The sequence below is a fragment of the Bubalus kerabau genome, chromosome 7, assembly GCF_029407905.1.
Source record: "Bubalus kerabau isolate K-KA32 ecotype Philippines breed swamp buffalo chromosome 7, PCC_UOA_SB_1v2, whole genome shotgun sequence".
Taxonomy (NCBI): Eukaryota; Metazoa; Chordata; class Mammalia; order Artiodactyla; family Bovidae; genus Bubalus; species Bubalus kerabau.
In genome coordinates this window covers 104,767,949-104,789,002 of record NC_073630.1, presented here as the reverse complement: position 1 = coordinate 104,789,002, position 21,054 = coordinate 104,767,949, and the positions used below count along the sequence as shown (strand labels likewise).

Here is a 21,054-nt window from a genome sequence, read left to right as displayed (position 1 = left end):
GCATTGCAGGAGACCCATGTTGACTTCCTGGGTCGGGAAGATCTCCTGGAGAAAGGAATGGCAACCCACTCCAGTATTCATGCCCGGAAAAATGCCATAGACAGAGGAGCCAGGCAGGCTACAGTCCATGTGGTTGCAAAGAGTCAGACACGATTGAGTGACTAACACTCACTTCACTTTCCCATACAAAAGTTATCAAATAATATACTGCCTTTAAACAAGCCATCAAATTTTGTCAATTTACATTGATTTGCTTACTTGGACTGCAAGGAGATCAAACCAGTCAATCCTAAAGGAAATCAGTCCTGAATATTCATTGGAAGGACTGATGCTGAAACTGAAACTCTAATACTTTGGCCACCTGATGTGAAGAACTGGCTCCTTGGGAAAGATCCTGATGCTGGGAAAGATCGAAGGCAGGGGGAGAAGGGGATGGCAAAGGATGAGATGGTTGGATGGCATCACTGACTCATTGGACATGAGTTTGAACAAGCTCTGGGAATTGGTGATGGACAGGGAAGCCTGGCGTGTTGCAGTTCATGGGGTTACAAAGAGTCGGACATGACTGAGTGACTGAATTGAAGGTAAATATTCAAGAAACACTGGCCATTGCACTGAAATTTTTCAGATGATAAACAGTTGGCATAACAAGATGGTTCAACATCATGTCACACTGTTCGATAAATCTTCTCTCCTTCCATATGGCATTTTCATGACTTTTAGTCCATTTCTTAAATTAGTTTTCCATGAAATTATTTACCATCTTATTTTTAATACACTTATGCATACACACTTAACAAACTACTGAGAAGACCCAAAAGTTTTCCTATCACTCCATATTCTGCCTTCATTTTGACACTGGGCAACACTCTGTCCACAAATGTATATATGGCAGGATAGGGGGCGGAAGGCTTCCGAATTCTCCATCTGCCTTGGGACATAGATGTAGTTACTTCAGTGTCTGTCCCTCAACAAGCATGCAGGACTGAGGCCCCCCACCCTTTACAGAAGATGTATAACAGTTGAGAGCAATGGTTGGTGGTTTAGTCACTAAGTCCTGTCCGACTTTTTGCAGCTCCATGTACTGTAGCCCAACAGGTTGCTCTGTCCATGGGATTTTCTAGTCAAGAATACTGGAGTGGGTCTCCATTTTCTTCTCCAAGTGATCTTCCTGACCCAGGGTTCAAAACAAACTCAAATCTTGCTGTTTAGAGGAAGAATCCCATTAAAACCTAACCCAGACATTGAATGGTAATTTAGCCGGGGCGGGGGGTGAGGAGGGGGTAGGAATTGTTGTCAAATATGGAAGCAGTTTCCTAATCACATGATGTATGAAAATAACAGAAATTTTCATCAGAAGATATATTGAGAGTTAAGTACAGACACTGTATTCTAGAGATCTAATGAGAAAACTCAGTATTTTTACTAGAGGACAAAATTTTAATTTCTCTGATCATTTTCTATTTCTCATCCTAGGTAAATCAATTTGGATCTGAACTCTGTACCACAAATTTAGTTCTGTGATCTTGGAAACCTTCTGAATCTAACTTCACCACATGAGAAAACAATATTTAACTCATAATGATGGCAAAAATTAAATAAAATTATGTATAAAGAGAACTTAATACTATACTTAGCACTTAAAGTACATCAAATAGTAGCTATTGTGATGATTACTAAATTGTCATCTCTGTACTACTAAAATCAAGCAGACTAGAAGTAGTCTTGCTACTTAAACTTAAGAAATCAAGGAACTTTAATACCAATACAATCAACAGATATGGAAGAGCAGAAAGACCACTTAACTGGGAATATGGGCATTTATACAAGGTTGTTCACAATAACCTCTCAGAAAGCCATAATCCTCACCATGAAATGAACACAACAATCTTTGAGGTTCCTTACAGCTTCTATAAAATAAGAGAAAAGGACTCATTGAATTTCATTTTCCTTAACATATTCTTTACAATATTATTTTTGTCTTAATTTCAGACTCAAACTAATTTCTTTTAAAGACAATTCATGTTTGGAATAGAAGGATGGAAAACATAATGGAAAATCACACAAAAACTAGTGAATATAATCTTTTCATGCATTTAAATCTATAATCTTGGGAATATATAAAAAAAAGCCACGCTCACCTATCCCTTCAATAGAAAAACACTTTAACTGTCTGGAGTTGACATGAGTGAACAAACTTGTAAAGCCCTAAAAAGCAAGGGATCTTATCTGATCCAGATTCCAGATTTCTCAAAAATGGGAATAACATGCTAGACTTCCTATTGCTGTTCTAACCACATCTAAGTAAACAGTTACTTGTCCCTCACTGAAGAGGTTGATCTTTACCATTTCTGTTATGGGAGATAGTTTCTATCTCATGTATGTGACCAGCATTGAGAAATGCCAAGAAACTACTTCTTTATTGTTATTTTTTTTTAATGGACAAGTCTTAACTCTAATTTGGAACACATTTTTAGTTCAAACAATCCTTTCAAAAGTAACATCTATGATGCATATTGTAAGAAGACATTTATTTTAAATCTTGAGATTCTAAAAGAAAACTATATTCCCCCATTTGATTTTTTTTTTTTTTTTTTGCAGTGGTGTTGGAGAAGACTCTTGAGAGTCCCTTGGACTGCAAGGAGATCCAACCAGTCCATCCTAAAGGAAATCAGTCCTGAGTGTTCATTGGAAGGACTGATGTTGAAGCTGAAACGCCAATATTTTGGCCACCTGACTCACTGGAAAAGACCCTGATATTGGGAAAGATTGCAGCCAGGAGGAGAAGGGGACGACAGAGGATGAGATGGTTAGATGGCATCACCGGCTCAATAGACATGAGTTTGAGTAAACTCCAGGAGTTGGTGATGGACAGGGAGGCCTGGTGTGCTGCGGTTCACGGGGTCACGAAGAGTCGGACACGACTGAGCGACTTCACTTTCACTTTCCACTTTCATGCATTGGAGAAGGAAATGGCAACCCACTCCAGTGTTCTTGCCTGGAGAATCCCAGGGACGGGGGAGCCTGGTGGGCTGCCGTCTATGGGGTCGCACAAAGTTGGACACGACTGAAGTGACTTACCAGCAGCAGCAGCAGCAGGTCTCATTTAGAAGTAATCTTTGATATTAATTTGCCCAAGAAATCCTCAAGATTCAAGATTTGCTGATCGTTAATTGCTTCAAAGATGGTATTTTCCAGAACTTGAGCCCAATGTGGTGGTTTATTCACACAGGGCTCAGAGTCTTATGTAAAGCAAGCCAAGCTGCTGCTATGTGAGTGCTATCTTTCCTTTTACTGTGGACTCTTTGCTCTGACCCTTTCAGTATAATTTATTTTACATTGGTGGTAGTTGTCAAGATGATGTGCTCTTTCATATGCTTAAATAGACAACCTAAAGGTGAATATGAATTTTGCAAATGCTGTGAAAGTGAGAGCATGTAAAAGCTTCAAATTTAAATGTTTAAAAATGAGATCTCTAATTAGTTTGAAGAGCAAGGAGACGGTAATACTGCACTTTGAATCAGATTGTGTTTTCGGCCACTATTAATATACTAAGTCATGATGCCTGGTCTTTCTGCATAATTCAGCCAGTTACCCATAAGCTGAGCATATAATATAATGCACTTCCCTTGCACGGTCAGTCCCATCACTAGGAGTACCATCAGTAGTATCATTTATGCCCTTGAGGCTTTGTGTTCCAGGAAACTAATGAATAGGAACTGCTATCTCCCAGGAAGTGAAGGAGACATTCATCTCAAAAGAAGCAGTGGTTATATCCACTGGGGTCCACGGATTAGCAGCAAAGTGGGAACAGAATGGGTGGGTTTAACGTTTGGTTGTTAGGTCATATTGACCAAGGACAGGAGTCATTTATGACAGATCTAGATTTTCTGCATTTTGAGAGGGAATGGAACACAACTGCATAAGAGAAACCCACTGTTTACACAGGCACACAGATCATCCCATTCTTTTTTCACTGACTTCTTTTGCACAATTTGAGCTTTTCACATCATATCAACTAGAGGAGAAATTGATAGAGGATGGTGTTATTAAGACTTATCACTGGATTACAACACATTAGAAATAAGGAGGTGCCCCTAAAGAGAAGAGGGCTGAGGACAAGTCAGACATGCATATGATGGGAAGACTAATGGGATGAAATGATGTTCAATGGGTGACAACAATTTGCAGACACTGACATACACACTCTCCTCTGGTAATTCCATGGTGCAGTGTCTATTTCACTGATGAGGAAATGGATGCACAGCAATTAGAGGACTTGTCTAAGAGATACAGCAGAAGTCTCATTTCACCCACCTATTAGTTCTATAAATTCTGGATTGCTTCACAAATGGGTTTAAGCAGTGTTTTACAGAGGGTTCAGTGGAACTCCATCTCTAAGGGATGTTCTCTGGGATGACAAACCATGACTGCTTGAGAATAAGAATTTGCTACATAATATCTGGCTCATAGTTGACTCTTACTAATGTTTGTTGAACTAACCAAACCTTGAGTGAGAATTGAGTAACAGAATTAGTGTTATACTCAAGGCTCTTGATTATCAACCTCAGAACCTACCCATTTCTAGATTATACCGACTTCCTATATCTCCCTTCCCCCTTCTTTTTCACCCTTCCTTCCGAGTTCCTCTCTCCTTCTCTCCGTTCTTTTCTTCCACAAATATTTATTGAATGGCCACGATGTGTTGGGTAGTTTTCTATGTGCTAGAGATAAGATAATGAGCCAAAATACAGAGATCTAGTTTCATGCAATTTACATTTTTGTGAGGAAACTTACATTTTAATGAGCAAAAAAACCAAACATAGAGCTCTCATGAAACTGACATTTTTTGTAAGTTAATAAATAACTCACATTATTTATATAAGAAAAATGGGTCATGGGTCTTCAATCATGGGTTAAGAAAGACTGGGATGGAGAATTAAGCTCAGGGATAGCTGGAGAAGCTAACTGATTAGGCACTATCTGAGAAATGAGTAGGAGTTATCTCAGGAATCTTGCAATGATGGGAAGGCTAATTTTTAAAAAATAGAACAGCATATAGAAAGGCTCTGTGGCTAGAGTGAAGCATGACACATTTGAGAAAGTGAAAGAAAACCAATATGGTTAGAGTCCAGAGAGCAAGAAAGAGATGAAACACACTGGATAGTCTATGTGGGGGCCTAATTAATGCTTTTGAACTGTGGTGTTGAAGATTCTTGAGAGTCCCTTGGACTGCAAGGAGATCCAACTAGTCCATCCCAAAGGAAATCAGTCCTGAATGTTCATTGGAAGGACTGATATTGAAGCTGAAACTCCAATACTTTGGCCACCTGATGCAAAGAACTGACTCACTGGAAAAGACCCTGATGCTGGGAAAGATTGAAGGCAGGAGGGGAAGGGGACAGCAGGGGATGAGATGGTTGGATGGCATCACCGACTCAATGGACACGAGTTTGAGTAAACTCCAGGAGGTGGTGATGGACAGGGAGGTCTGGAGTGCTATAGTACATGGGGTCACAAAGAGTTGGACATGACTGAATAACTGAACTGAACTGAACTGATGGGCTGTGATATGGTTATTAAATAAGAGATGACTTGATTGGATTTGAATATCAAAATCATCACTCTGTATAAGAGAGCTCTGTACTTTCTGCACAATTTTTGTTTTTAATAAATCTAAAACTTCTTTAAAGAATAAACTTTATTTAAAAATATCACTCTGGCTGCACTGTATGGGATAAAACAGAATGACAGGAAGAGTGGAGTCTCCTAGCTCTCCTCTGAGTGAGCTAGGAGAAAATTAGAGATCTCTGAGACATAGAAGAACAGACACAGAGCCCAAGGTCCCTCTTCCATGAAAAGGTTAAGCAGACAAGGAGGAACAGGCAGTGGTGACTGAGAAGACAAGGGCAGTGAAGTAGGAAGAAAACCAAGAAAGTGTGTCCCTGAAGCCAAGTGAAGAATGTGTGTCAAGAAAGAGGTGGTGATTGATTATATCAAGTGGTCTTATCAGCAATTATTATTATGAGACCTGAAACGTAATTGTTGCTTTTAAGAAAATTAGAGCCCTGTTAATGACAATAATAAGAAAAAGTCAAGTGAAGTGTGTTGGGGGACAAATGGATTGGGCCAAAGACAGGAACTGGAGAGAGTGTAGTAAAGAATATAGAGCAGTTTTATTGAAGAAGAAACAAAATATATGATGTAGTGGGAGGAGTGTGGCCAAGAGGTTTTTTTTTTTTTTTAATCAGAGGACTGATAACATGATTGTATGCTCATATTTTTAAAGCTTTAGTATGCATACGATTAATTTGCTTTTTTAAATAAAAATGTCAGTTCCCAGACTACCCCTGTGAGCCCATGGGACTATCTCAATTTAGAAGACAAAGTTACATAACAAGATGCAAACAGTACAATCAGGAGATTAAGAGAGGCTCCTGAAAAGGTGGGAGTGGGTGGAATTCAATGACAGATGCTAGATTGATTTAGGGAGGAAAAGAGACCAGTGCTCTGTTGTAACAGAGGGGAAGAAGATCAAATGGCAGATGTAAGCAGTTTTGTATATTTGGTATCAGGAAATTGAGGTAATTTCCATAAAATTAAGTTGGCAATAAGGTTCTCTGTGGGAGGGAGAGGCTAAAGAAAAATAAAATAAAATAAATCATCTCTTCAAATGAGATTTGATTTGCACCAGTTAAAGCCATATGGGAATGAGTTGTCATTCAATCAAAGAACCCATTATGACAAATCAGAGCCCCTGCATTAGAGCCAAAGAGCCCTGAAGCACAGATCTGTCATTATCTCCCCTGTGATTGCTGTAAGCCAGTGACACATCAGAAATAGTGGTCATGAGATGATTGGTGCTGGAGAAGTGAACCCTACCTCATGGCATGCCCCTGCACTAATCATTTTCCAGAAGCCTTAATTGCCTGCCTTGATACTCTTTGCTCCTCTACACCCTGAGTGACAAGTTAGTAATTCACTGTGGAAGGCTTGAGCAACCAGATGAGATCTATCAATGGTTTCTTTGGCTTTCTCCCCTGACTAGACACATCACAGTAGTACTTAATGCATTCGTGTACCACTTTTGGAAAGGAGTTTGCTCCTAAATAAAATTGAGCCTGGACTTTAAAAAAAAGCCCAAAGATACTGACTACTAACAATGACACAAGGCTCCATGCCTGGTCGATTTCCTTTAGACAAAGTGATAAAAGCAAAGGACAACAACAAAAACAAACCATGGAACAAAATTAAGAAGTTTAAATCCAAGGACAATTTGCAGGAAAGACTAGCTAGATACAAAATATCAGGGCTTTCTCTGGGCAGCCTCCATTTCTATTTCACATGTAGTTTTGTTAATACTTTGGCTGGTAAATCACTCAGGTTTTCCAACCTTTTATGAAAGAGATGAGTGGAATTCTGAATTGTGGCTTGGTGTACAAATAGCAAGGTTTGAATTTGTGCTTATTTCTTTGAAGAATATGGCTCAAATAGTACATAGTAAATGTGAGAAAGAGTTTGCCCCATAAAAAGAGAGGCCTCTGGAAGAACAGTAATATCTCACCTTTTTTACTTTGTCATGATGTGAGCTGTGCTCTTCCAAAATACAGATGTTAGAGATCTAACATCTAGCACCTCAGAATCTGACCCAGTTTGGAAAGAGGGTTTTAAAGAGGTGTTTAAGTTAAAATTAGATCATTAGGGTAGGCTCTAAGCCAGTATCGTGCTGTGCCTAGTTGCTTAGTCCTGTTAGACTCTTTGTGACCTCATGGGCTATAGCTCACGAGGCTCCTCTGTCCATGGAATTCTCCAAGGAAGAGTACTGGAGTGGACTGCCATGTACTCCAGGGGATCTTCCCAACCCAGGGATTGAACCCAGGTCTCCTGAATTGCAGGAGATTCCTTACCATCTGAGCCACCAGGGAATCCCAACCCAACATTACTGGTGTCCTTACAGAAAGAAAAATTAGGACACAGACATACACGGAGGGAAGTGTGTGAAGACAGGGGAAAGGCAGCCATCTACAAGGCAAACAGAGAGCTCTCAGAAGAAATCAATCTTACTGACACCTTGATCTTGGACTTTTAGCCTCCAGACTGTGAGAAAATAAATTTCTGCTATTTAAGCCTCCCAGTCTGTGGTCCTTTGTAATGGCAGCCCTAAACAGAATAATAAGCACTCTTTCTACTCTTCCGTATTTCTTGTCACAGATACACAAACATGTAGTTTAAAACTACTGCTGGGCTTCCCAGGTGGCTCAGTGGTAAAGAATCTGCCTGCAATGCAAGAGACACATGAGATGCGGGTTTGATCCCTGGGTCAGGAAGATCCCCTGGTGGAGGATATGGCAGCCCACTCGAGTATCCTTGCCTGGAGAATCCCATAGACAGAGGAGCCTGGTGGGCTACAGCCATGGGGTCGCAAAGAGTTATGCACGACTAAGCGACTTAGCAGGCACAAGCATGCATGCATGCCTGTCTGACAGGGAGGTCCGATACCTTCTCTTCCTACCCTGGCCTCCAGGGAGGCCATCACAGCTTTCTTTGCTCACCTCGTCTTCTCCCCTATGCATCTCTTCTCCTAGGTCCTAGGTTTATTCTACTCTCAAATATCTAAAGCAAAGAGCTTTGTAGTTACCAAACTATTTAGCAAATCACCTGGAATAAATAGGGGTTTTATAACTCCTAGGTGGCTACTTCAAGTTACTAGTTTTCTTATTTAGGGTGGAGGGATTTTAGCAGGTAGGAGTACACATTTCTGCTGCATCAGGATCTCTCCAGACTTCCATCTGGGCCTTTCTAGGCCTCAGGTCATGGGCTGTGAAGACGGACAATTCTCAAGAAAGGAGGCATTTGAAAAACAGACAGGGCCAAGGAACCCACAAGTCAATAGACAAAGATAACAACCTTTCTAAAGCCAGGATGCCACCCGGACCCCAGAATGCAGATGGTCCTTGAGGTTTCACTTTTGGAAACATTCAAGACCAGTTCAGCTCAGTTTTATGCTGAAAATCAGAATGAGAAAAAGAAGAAAAATGAAAATGGCTACCGTGGTTCTGTGAGAGTTGGCGCAGGACGTGAAGTCATGCTGGTTCCATCCTTGCTGCCAGCTATTTCCCACCCTAATTATCAGCAGCTGCTCTGCAGCACGCTCGTCCTCCCGATATGCTGCATTTTCTGTGAGACATTTCTTTCTCAGTCCCACATCACTTCTAACCTACAGTTGTTCTCCTCACTGACCACTGCCTCATTCAGACACACTCCTTCTCTATGACACAGCTCAAGGAAGCCCTGCCACAGAAAAAGAGGACAAATCCTCTTTTCCTAGTAACAGCCACTGAAGTTCCTTTAGCCCTGTACTGTCTGTTTTCTGAGCTTGATTGGGTTGCAAAGGCCTTTATGATTATTGGATAAAAAAAGACAGGTGAACTCAAACAGCCTGCGAGGACATAACAGGTCACAGAGAACAATGAGGGGGAAGGGATCACATTTATCCCAGCAGATAACTTGTTCATCAACAGCTTCTATCATGGAAATACTAAATGACACGATTGGTGTTGAGTAGTTATGATGGACTGAAGGGAGAGACAATGCAGACTGCTTTTAAAGAGCATAGAGTCGGTGGAGTTAAAGAACTTCTTCAGTCTCCAGTCTCCTAAGGCATAGAGACAAAGAACGGTGATGAAATTAAATACCTCAGAGCAGCAAGGTTCTTTTCATTTTAGCTAATCCAATGAAATCCAATGAAATCATTCTCTGAATGATAAAACTGAGGTCTAGTCTATTCAATAATTCAGTGAACATGCATTGAGCGTATACTACAAGTGAAGTAAGTCATAAAGAAGAAAACAAATATTGTTTGTTTTTTTAACACATATATATGAAATCTAGAAAAATGGTACAGATGAACCTATGTTTCAGGGCTGAAATAGAGACTCAGACATAGAGACTGGACATATGGAGGAGAAGGGGAGGGTGGGGCAAATTGGGAGAGTAGCGTTGACATATATACACCACCATGTGTAAAACAGATAGCCAGTGGGGAGCTGGAGCGTAATACAGGGAGCTCAGCTCGGTGTTCTGTGATGGCCTAGAGTGGTGGGATGGGGCTGGGGAGGTCCAAGAGGAAGGGGATATATGTATACATACAGCTGATTCACTTTGTTATAAGGCAGAAACTAAAGCAACATTGTAAAGCAATTGTACTCCACTTAAAAAATTAAAAATAGTTATATTTTTTAAAAAATATCACATCTGATGGAGAAGGAAGAGACTACAGATAACACAAGAAACATGAGTCCCAACTGGAGCCTATTATACAGAGTGAAGTAAGCCAGAAAGAAAAACACCAATACAATATACTAACGCATATATATGGAATTTAGAAAGATGGTAACAATAACCCTGTGTACGAGACAGCAAAAGAGACACTTATGTATAGAACAGTCTTATGGACTCTGTGAGAGAGGGCGAGGGTGGGAAGATTTGGGAGAATGGCATTGAAACACATAAAATATCATGTATGAAACGAGTTGTCAGTCCAGGTTCGATGCACGATACTGGATGCTTGGGGCTGGTGCACTGGGACGACCCAGAGGGATGGAATGGGGAGGGAGGAGGGAGGAGGGTTCAGGATGGGGAACACATGTATACCTGTGGCAGATTCATTTTGATATTTGGCAAAACTAATACAGTTATGTAAAGTTTAAAAATAAAATAAAATTTAAAAAAAGAAAAAAAAAAAAAAAGAAACATGAGTCACATGGAGAGAAGAAGGAGATGCAGATTACACTAACTCTGAAATCCCTAACCTCATTTCTTCATTTGTCGTCCTTTTTTTCCCTAACTTTTGGATACCTGGCTCTGTGGGAGCTAGTATGTGTGTGTGCTCAGGTGCTCGGTCGTGTCCGACTCTTTGTGACCCCAAGGACTGCAGCCTGCCAGGCTCCTCTGTCCTTGGGACTTCCCAGGCAAGAAGAGTGCAAGGGGTTGCCATTTCCTTCTCCAGGGGATTTTCCTGACCCAGGGATCAAATCTGTGTGTCTTTGTAGCTCCTGCATTGGCAGATAGGTTCTTTGCCACTGAGCCACCTGGGAAGCCCTAAAATAAATCTATTCATATTCTCATTAGTACAAGAAAGCTGCAGCATGTGGTGGTTTTGTGGGCTCAGTTGAGTATGAAGCCCAGTTGTAGCATTTATTAGGAATGTGAATTTGTACCACTGTTGAGCAGTTAGGGAATGACATCTATCACAATTGTATTTATATTAAATGAACTGTTGTATTTAAAACCTGACATACATGAGTACAGGGACTGATTCATAATTCAGTAAACATAAGCTCTAAAAATTATGGGAGTGTTTCTCACACTGACGTTAAAGGGAAACTGGTGGGATAGTAGTAGAGATATGCTCATAAATGACAGGTGGGGTGAAAACACACAGGGCCCTGTGGGGCTTCCAGGCACAGAGGTCTTTTTTGTCCTTCGTTTCTTATAGGCAAGGTTCTAGCCTCCACAACCTTCCTTGAATTCCAAAGGGCAAATTAAAACAATCAAACAAGCCCTTGCTAATCAAGGGAGGAACAGCCAAGAAACCACCTAAGGCAAGATTAAACAAACCAGAGAGGCTCATCAAGATTAGGAGACCCTTGTTCAGAGCCCTAACATACGACCAAACCCTTTGCAGCCCTATGGATTGCAGTATGCCAGGCTTCCCTGTCCTTCACCCTCCCCTGGAGCTTGTTCAAACCCATGTCCATTGAGTCAATGATGCCATCCAACCATCTCATCCTCTGCTGTCCTCCTGCCTTCAATCTTTCCCAGCATCAGGGGCCTTGACAATGAGTTGGCTCTTTGCACCAGGTGACCAAAGTACTGGAACTTCTGTTTCAGCATCAGTCATTCTAATAAATATTCAGGATTGATTTCTGCTAGGATTGACAAGGGCTTCCCTGATAACTCAGTTGGTAAAGAATCTCTGTGCAATGCAGGAAACATTGGTTCAATTCCTGGGCCGGGAAGACCCTCTGGAGAAGGGATAGGATACCCACTCCAGTATTCTTGCCTACAGAATCCCCAAGAACAAAGGAGCCTGGTGGGCTACAGGCCATGGGTTGCAAAGAGTTGGACACAACTGTGCGACTAAGCACAGCACACACACTTATAGCTTTAAGACGCTAATGTACATTGTGAAGAGGAGGATTTAGGAGAAACATCATGTTTATTTCATCTTTCAAGGGATGCTTCCATCTCAGAATACTAGTGAATATCACCCCAAATGTGTGTGGGCTGAACAAAGTATGGGGAATGTTTTTCATGCTAGGCACACCCAATCTCCTATTAATGGTATTCACTGCTTCAAAAGCACATCACAGATTTCAGCTCTGGTCAGATTGTAGAGTTCTGAAGGACCTAAGACAGAATTTAAAGTGAGAATTTCAGTTTGGTCGCTAAAACATTTTAGATTCATCATGATTGGTGGGGGGAGAAAAAAGACATTATTCCAAGATGGAGCTTCTAAATAAAAATATTGGCAAAAAGCTCCTGAATCATGATGTTGAAGCAGTGGCTAATGCCATGGCCTGGGGAGACAGGCTGTCCCAGAGTTCTAATTTTGGCTCTGGTGGCACCAGTGGGGATTAGTGATTTATAATAGTATCTTCCTGCTCCTTTTCATAGGTTTGCTGTTTTTAATCTAGCACAAGAGTTGGCTAGTTATGGCCCATGGGCCAAATCTGGCTCACTGTCAACATTTTTAACTGATTAGAGAACAAAAATCCAAAGAAGATAACACTTCTTGATATTTGAAAATTATATAAAATCCAAATTTTGGTATTCATTACTAAAGTTTTTTTTTTTTTTTTTTTACTACATTGGATCTTCATTGCTGTGCAAAGACTTTCTCTAGTTTTGGTGAGAGGGGGCTACTCTCTAGTTGCAGTGCCAGGCCTTCTCATCAAGGGGTTTGTGGAGCACATGCTTTAGGTAAGTGGGCTCAGTCACCTCACATCATGGGGAAATCTTCCTGGACCAGGGACTGAACAGGTGTCCTTTGCTTTGCGAGGCAAATTCTTAACCACTGGACCACCAGGGAAGCCCAATTAAGTTTTGTTGGAACACAGCCATACCATTTGTTTATGCTACAATGGCAGAGTTGAATGGTTCTAACAGAGACTTCATGGCCAGCAAAGCCTAAAATACTTGCTTTCTTGTTCTTTCTGGAAAATGTTTTCTGACCCTTGAAGTAGGATATAAAATGAAGGAAGGAATTAAATGTGAGTAGGTCAACACGTCTACAAACGCTGTCAGACAATCCTCCTCATGTGGACACTTCTCATAAGTGGATCTTAAGATCGGTTTATAAAGTGCTCCAAATGTCTTTTGGTTGACAGGGGAGTAGCTGGAATCGCAAGAAATCACAAACATTTTAAAATGCCCCTTGTGTTATTTTAATGGCCTCTTTTAAATGTATATTTTAAAGCATTCTAAGTAGGAAGGGAATTTTGAAGCAAACATCTCAAATACATTTTTTTAAATAGAAGAATAGACAGTAGTTAAAGCATGCTGATTTTCAATGCATTTATTTAAGTCATGTTCAGAACTACTTGTGTATACAGAAATATGTTTTCATACCATAAACAGTTCCTACTCACATTCCTAAAATGATTTGCACACATTAACCAAGCAAAGGGGAAAAAAAAAATACAAGCTTCAGGGCTGCCTACAGACTTAGGCAGACAAAAAAAGAGATTGTCATATTTGCCTTTGGGTAACAAATTTAATTACATGGATTTCAACTTACAGTACTAACACAAAAGGGATAAAATAAAGGGAGTGTTGTAAATTAAATGCCTTAGCAGCATATTTAACCAGTAATCAAGAAAATAACCAATTTCTATACTAAAATACTATTTAAATATCTCCACATTTTCATATAAAGTAGATGCTAAATACTGGTTTACATTTAGAATGATGGCAAATTAATTTATCCAATAGCATTATTTGATCACCCTAGCAGGAGTTGCAAAACAGACATGGATGAAAAACTTTCCTCACTGATGTCACATAATTATCTCAAAAACTCAAAAAACCGGCTACACTTTTTTCTCTCTCAGAGACACCCATGGATATCTCTCAGAATTATCTATTTCTCAGATGGCCATAGCACAGCTATACAGCACAGCTGCACTGAACGCCTAAATAGTTCACATTTTGGTAAATTAAAAATTTTATAGCCTCCAGAGCCATGAAATGTTCTATCTAGAAGAAAGTTTTTTTTTTTTTTTGGTAAATACATAAAACAGGTCTGTAGAGCTATACAATCATAGAACCAGGGAGGGAAAAACTCACAAGTGAATCAGGGTGGTAAAAGTGAAACACTGATACTACCCCATATTTGTACCCTACATAGTTACAAATAATAGGAAAAAATTGTAATGTTTATGCAATACCTGTTTAGATGAAATAGATGATGTATAGAACATAGAGACAAATACCTAAATATAGAGACAGAGATAAAGATCAATAACATCTCAGGTCCCTAAATTTAAGGTACAGCTCTAAAGCTGGAATCCACATTGGGTTTCAGGGACTCTCTGAAACCCCCTAAAGTGTTTGCAATTGTGGTAGGTAAACACTTTTTTTTTTTTTTTTAAGTAAGAAGATCCGTAATTCATTTATTGGACTCTCTAGGCATCCATATTGTCTAACTTTTCAATTAGCCCTTGAAAATCCTTCTGGAAAAGAGTTAAAATGGAAATATTTTTCCTTAAAATTTAGATAAGTAGTATGTAATTATCTAAGGATATTTAATAATTAATATATTCCTGGTTAAAGGTGAGATTAAATGACACTTTCTCTTTTGTTGAAGGATTAATTTCATTTCCAGGCAGACAAAAATCACTTCAATTACCCTTCAAATTTTCTCTTTTTTTCTTTGTTCCCATAGTTGGCTCTCATCTTTCACCCCGCTTTCTCCTCTGTTCACCTCTTCTTTTTTCTTTCTGTGGGAAGGACGAAAGAGGAAAACCTCCAAGTTTTAGTCATTATTGATTTGGAGCACTGGGTTGAGACTGGGCTTTGGAAATCTGCAATATTGGTAATTGCCCTTAAAACTTGTAATGAGTCTCTGCTTGGACAACACTGTGCAGGTCACTGGACTGATTCCCAATAAAGGAACAGTAGTAGGTCTGCTTATCAGTGCCTAGACAGTGGATGATAACTTGGCCAGGGTGTGGAGGGGTCTAGTGAAGAAGTGAGAACAATTTTAGCAGTGTGAGTTCTGTCACGGACAGTATTGAACCCCAGTGTGTAACAATTTTCTGAAGGAAAAAATTACAGGTCCAGATTTTTCCTTTGATACAGTTATTTATATACATGAAAGGGCACTGCAGACAAGTGTGGTTTTCTTCCCTTTTTTTCATTAGAGTAGAATTGTGGCCTTCTAACTTTAAGTCAACATCTTTACCCAAGATGCTCCTTGGAAGAAAAGCTATGACCAACCTAGACAGTGTATTAAAAAGCAGAGACATCACTTTGCCAACAAAGGTGCATATAGTTAAAGCTATGGTCTTTCCAGTATCATGTATGGCTATGAGAGCTGGATCATAAAGAAGGCTGAGCACCGAAGAATGGATGCTTTCGAACTGTGGTGCTGGAGAAGGCTCTTGAGAGTCACTTGGATAGCAAGAAGATCAAGCCAGTCAATCCTAAAGGACATCAACCCTGAATATTCCCTGGAATATTTGATGCTGAAGCTGAAGCTCCAAAATTTTGGCTACCTGATGCAAAGAGTCAACTCGTTGGAAAAGACCCTGATGCTGGGAAAGACAGGGCAAGAGGAAAAGGGGGCGACAGAGGATGAGATGGTTGGATAGCATCACTGACTCAATGGACTTAAGTTTGAGCAAACTCATGGAGATGGTGAAGGACAGGGAAGCCTGGTGTGCTGCAGTTCATAGGGTTGCAAAGAGTGGGATATGACTTAGCTACTGAACACAACAACAAAAACATTTTTCTGATAGGCTTATGTATAAAAATAGTTGCCTGTAAATGAAAAAACCTATTCTTACTTCAAGTGCCCAAATTCTCATCCTTAAGCTAAGAGATACAAGTCTATCCACTTCACTGACTACTAATAAAAAGAGTTCACAAGTTCATTATTTCAAAAACTAGGCCCCAGCCTCGAATACTCTATCTCATATGTTAAGCCAAAATATATATATAAAATCAGTAATAAATTATATATATATATATACACACACACACATACATTTACTAGCTAGTGTTAGTTATTTGACCTTGATCAAACTACTTCTCTGTTCCTCAGTTTCTTGATCTGGAAATGGATATAATAATAGAGTTGAGGATTAAACAATAATGTAGTGAGGGTTAATTGATACATTTAAAAAGTGTGCAATAAAAAAAGAAGGACAAAACAAACCAAAATAAAAAAGCCTGTAACATGTCTGGGATACAGAAAGCCGGATACAAAAAAGCTATAGATACTCTAATGGATATACTGTGATGCTTTGTCTAGATTCTAGAGGTTGTTACATTGGCTGCTGTAGCTCTCAGAGACCCTCATGGAAAATTTCTCCATTGTAATGCAGAACTGCTTCACCTGGGTTTATTTGTCTCATCTTCCCGCAGTGAATGACTTTATTAGCTGATGCCAGGAAACAAAGGCTTGGAAACTCAGGTTAAGGTTAGAGGGACTCTAAGAAGTGTCCAAGCTTCAGAGTTCCCCAGAGCATCCGCTGAGACCTCAGGTGCTGCGGCGCAGCAGGCCAGCTGCCGCTTCTGCCGGATCCTGCCTTCCTCACGTCCTTGGAGTATCTCCAGAGAGAACCCCCAGTAAACGTCCCAACATAACTCTTCATCCATGTGTTTATTTGGAATTCAATGTAAGATTATAGATAGACAAAAAGTTATCGTTCCATTATCCTGAAATTGCTACGATCTAAATCTGAAGACAAAAGTGCTAAAACCTTAAGTTAAAACAAAAATCAGTGGAAGTTATGCCTGGCCACTTACCTGTAGGGCGTCCCTGTAGGAGAAAATGCATTTCAGAGAAGGAACCCAAATGCCATCTCCCTGCCCCTGTGTTACCAGAGAAAGACTAGAAAAGAGGATGTGCCACTTGGATATAATGGTTTTCAAGCCAAACAGTGCCACTTGGATATAACGGTTTTCAAGCCAAACACGATTTTTTTGAGGAGAAGGGAAAGAATTTCTCTCAACCATCAGAACAAGTCAGGGAAGCAGAAGCGAGTAGGTCATCAGTTTTGAAGCTAGAACTGCCACCCAGCCCTTCTCCAAGTTGAAGACTCTCATGAGGCATGAAACCACTGAACTGCTGGGTATGACGCTCATGCTTCATGGGGAATGGGGCGAGATGGAAGTACTGAGGGAAGCAGTTTTCATTACCCTTTCTTGGCAGATCAGGATACGTGAGTTTCCGGGTCACCAAATAAGTTCAACGAAATCAGCTGGCCTTTAAGCCATTTTGTTGCTATGCCACCAGGACCATGCTCAAGGTGGAGGCTCCTACCACACGACGTGCCTTTCCAATTCTAGGGACATTACATAATCTACACATGCATCAAACGAGAGATGCAGCATTTGAAGTGGGATGAAACAGCCGTTAGGGTTTCCTAGGTGACGCTAGTGATAGAGAACCCGCCTGCCAATGCAGGAGACCTAAGGGAAGCAGTTTCCATCCCTGAGTCAGGAAGATCCCCAGGAGAAGGAAATGGCAACCCACTCCAGTATTCTTACCTGGAGAATCTCGTGGACAGAGGAGCCTGGTGGGCTACAGCCCATAGGGTTGCAGAGTCAGAAATGTCTGAAGCAACTTAGCATGCAAGTAGTATCCAGTCAGTGTTGAGAGGCTACACCACAGGGGTAGCTTCTCTGGAGGAAGATCTCTATCGTCTTCCATCTTTCTCTTGGTATCTTTACCAGAGAGGAAGGCAGAGGAGTAAGAAACAGGATCTGAGGAGCTTCCCTCCACTTCGGGCCCTAGAGCCATAAAGAGGTCTTTGCTGCACCAGGAGATGCAACGATTCCACACAGCAGGAAGTAAGCCTTCAACACAGCCACGGCAAGTAGTTACTGCCAACAGTAAACCCATTTCATATGCTTGAGTTTCCTCCATAAATCTGGTAAATGCATACACTTCGTTTCCTCCATAAACCTGGTAAATATATACACTTCAGTAAGAACTCGGCACCTTGCGTTACACTTCCAGGTGTTAGGGATACGGTAATGAGAAGAAAGCTGTGGTTCTTTAACTAGATAAAGTACCTACTTCCTCGTCTCTTTTTACCTGTCTCTGAATTACTACTCCTTTTTCTCCCTCTGGCAGAATATTCTTCTAAGCAAAGACATCATCATTCCATCAATTACTCTGTTTATTTTGTTTTAACATCACAAGGGAAACATGCACAGAACACATTTGGAGAAGCAATGAAACCAACTGCATTTTCTTTCTTCAAGTACTATACACGAAAGTCTGCCAGCATTCCTTTCTCAACCACATTTCCCCAAAGCTTAGCACTTGGCTATAAAAGTTCACTCCAGCCTACAATTTGGCATGTCTGTCAGCAAAGTCTTCAAATTTGCCAATTTGGCTAATGTCTCCTTTTTGAGTAGCAAGCAGATAAATAGGAAACAATTGGAGCAAAATGCTATAAATCATGACATAATTCAGAGAGACAATTCATTTCATGGGATAGTAGTCTATAAGAAATTAACCCTAAATTATGATAGTTTTTTTTTCACATAGACTTTTTATAGAAGTCTAAAATCTGCATAGAAATGCAATACAAAACAAATGTAATTAAATACTATACAAAAACCTGAAAGTCTTAATTCTGTTGAAAAATCTTTTTTTTCTCTCAGAGTTACACATGATTATTATTTAATTCCACAGGACACTTCAGACTAATGCAAAAACAAAAATGAAACGAAACAAAACTCTGACCTACATAATATATATTGATAAATTATAAAGGCATAACTTTATAGGTGCTGATGGTATATAAATAATATAAATATGCATGTTTTATTTTATATATATAGATATACATGTGTATATATGTGTGTGTGTGTACACACAATTTTACACAGACATTCATACACAAATGTGTGTGTATGTATATAGTGCTAGAATATTTGGCAGAGCTTTCTGGAGGTATTTGCCATTTTTACTGAAAATCATTACAAGCAGGTATGATTAAAGCATTTAATCCTATTCATTGACTGTAACTTGGGTAGTTGGGCTTAAGACATTTGTCCATAAAGACAGAATTGTGCTGGATATGTAAGTATCATTTGCAGGATGAATTTTCAGAAGTGGTGATCGAGAGAATTCCACAGAGAAAGCCAGTGTAGAATAAGTATGTGTTATGAGGATCTGCAGACAGGCAGTCCTGCAGAAGATTCTATATAAGACATTGATCACATTTCTCCACTCCTTCCCGTCTCCTGTATTTTCTGACAAATGAAAACACTCTTGCAGCTTTCCAGATTCCCCACATCAAACTGTCACACAGCTGGAATAATTAGAAAATAGTATCTTGTTATTCTAACTTACAAAGATAAACCAAATGCCCTGCTATCTTTAAGCAATCTTGATTTTTGCAAAAACTGGTTAAAATCATGTGATACAGATCCCTCCATTCCAATACATGTACGGAAGCATTTGCCTGGAAATTCCATCCTAATGTAGGGACATACCCAAAAGCTCTTATGACCAAGACTAATGGCACATACACTGGATTCCCAATGCAGCCATAGTATTTTTTCAGCTCTTTCTTTAAAGAAGCATTTGGCACAAGTCTCTTGTTACTGCCAAAGATGATTCAGAATTATTAAACCTAATTTAGAAGCTACTTCATATTGCATTAATTATTCAGGAAGCATCTTTTCAAATGAGCTATGGGCATAGTATGTTTATTTCCATAACTACTGCAGCCACCCTGAACTTCCCTGAAAAACATTACTTTTTTGAAATGACAGCTTTCAGATTCCACAGCACACAGTCTTAAACTCCTTAAGCTTTGCTCATTAAAAGCCATTCTGTCTTACGTGTTGCACATGAAACACATACCCTAGAATTGCAACCTTGGAAAGGAGGTTTTGTGACTTTCTGGGTTTGAAGACACAGCTCTTTCTAGAACAGTGTAGGTGAGAACATCTTCACCAAAAAGTGCAATCTCTACACAAATGGGAGACTGCATGAGAAAGTAGACCTTTAGTATTATCGGAGATGAAGAATCAGAGCTGCCAGTTTAATACCATGCTCATTTCAACGCTAACAGGCCTAATGTTTGAGAATAAATAGTGAAATTTCCTCTACTGATACTTCAAAGACTTTGCAACATCTGGAATTTGGTTCCATATAGGGTATTCCACTAAGAAGTAAGTATAACAAGATTTTAATAGAGCAAACAAGGTTCAGGTTTCTTACAATATGTTTTCCCTGAGGGGAAACAAGTAACACAATGCATCTGACTAACCTTTCTGCACTTGAGCTGCATTAATTAACATTTAGTCATGGATTCCACTGTGAGCCAGATGAACTCAGACCTACAGCTGTTTTCACTGAGGGAGGAAAATATGCTTTTGTATTTTAGATTCCCAGCATTTACAAATCTGGGGAAAATGTTTTACTGACTGCCTCTGCACCAGCATTATTGATATGCATTATATATTAGTCACACAAATAAATTCACACTCACCCTAAGCTGTGATGAAATCCATGTTGATATCGCATCAACTGGCTCAGTCAGAATCAAAGATATAAAAGCCACATTCCTAACTCCCTTTTTCTTACAACAAGAGTTAAAAAAGGGCTAAGGAACTGACCAAGGAAGTAGATCATGACCTTGAAGAAAGTGTTGCTGGGTGACTCAAAGACTTAAGTGCAGATGAGGTATTCTGAGAGGGGTGGATGCAAATGACTAAAAGAAAAAAAATGAAAAGTGAACAGATGTTGAAGACTGAAGACATGGAACTCCAGGATCTGATCACTTGGCAGAGATGTCCTCA

At 39.9% G+C, this 21,054-nt stretch overlaps 1 protein-coding gene across 6 annotated transcripts in view; it reads right to left on the bottom strand.

Moving 5' to 3' along the window:
* ARHGAP24 (Rho GTPase activating protein 24) overlaps window positions 1-21,054 on the bottom strand; it is a 460,450-nt gene that overhangs the window by 277,890 nt on the left and 161,506 nt on the right. The gene's annotated exons all lie outside the window — the stretch shown is intronic.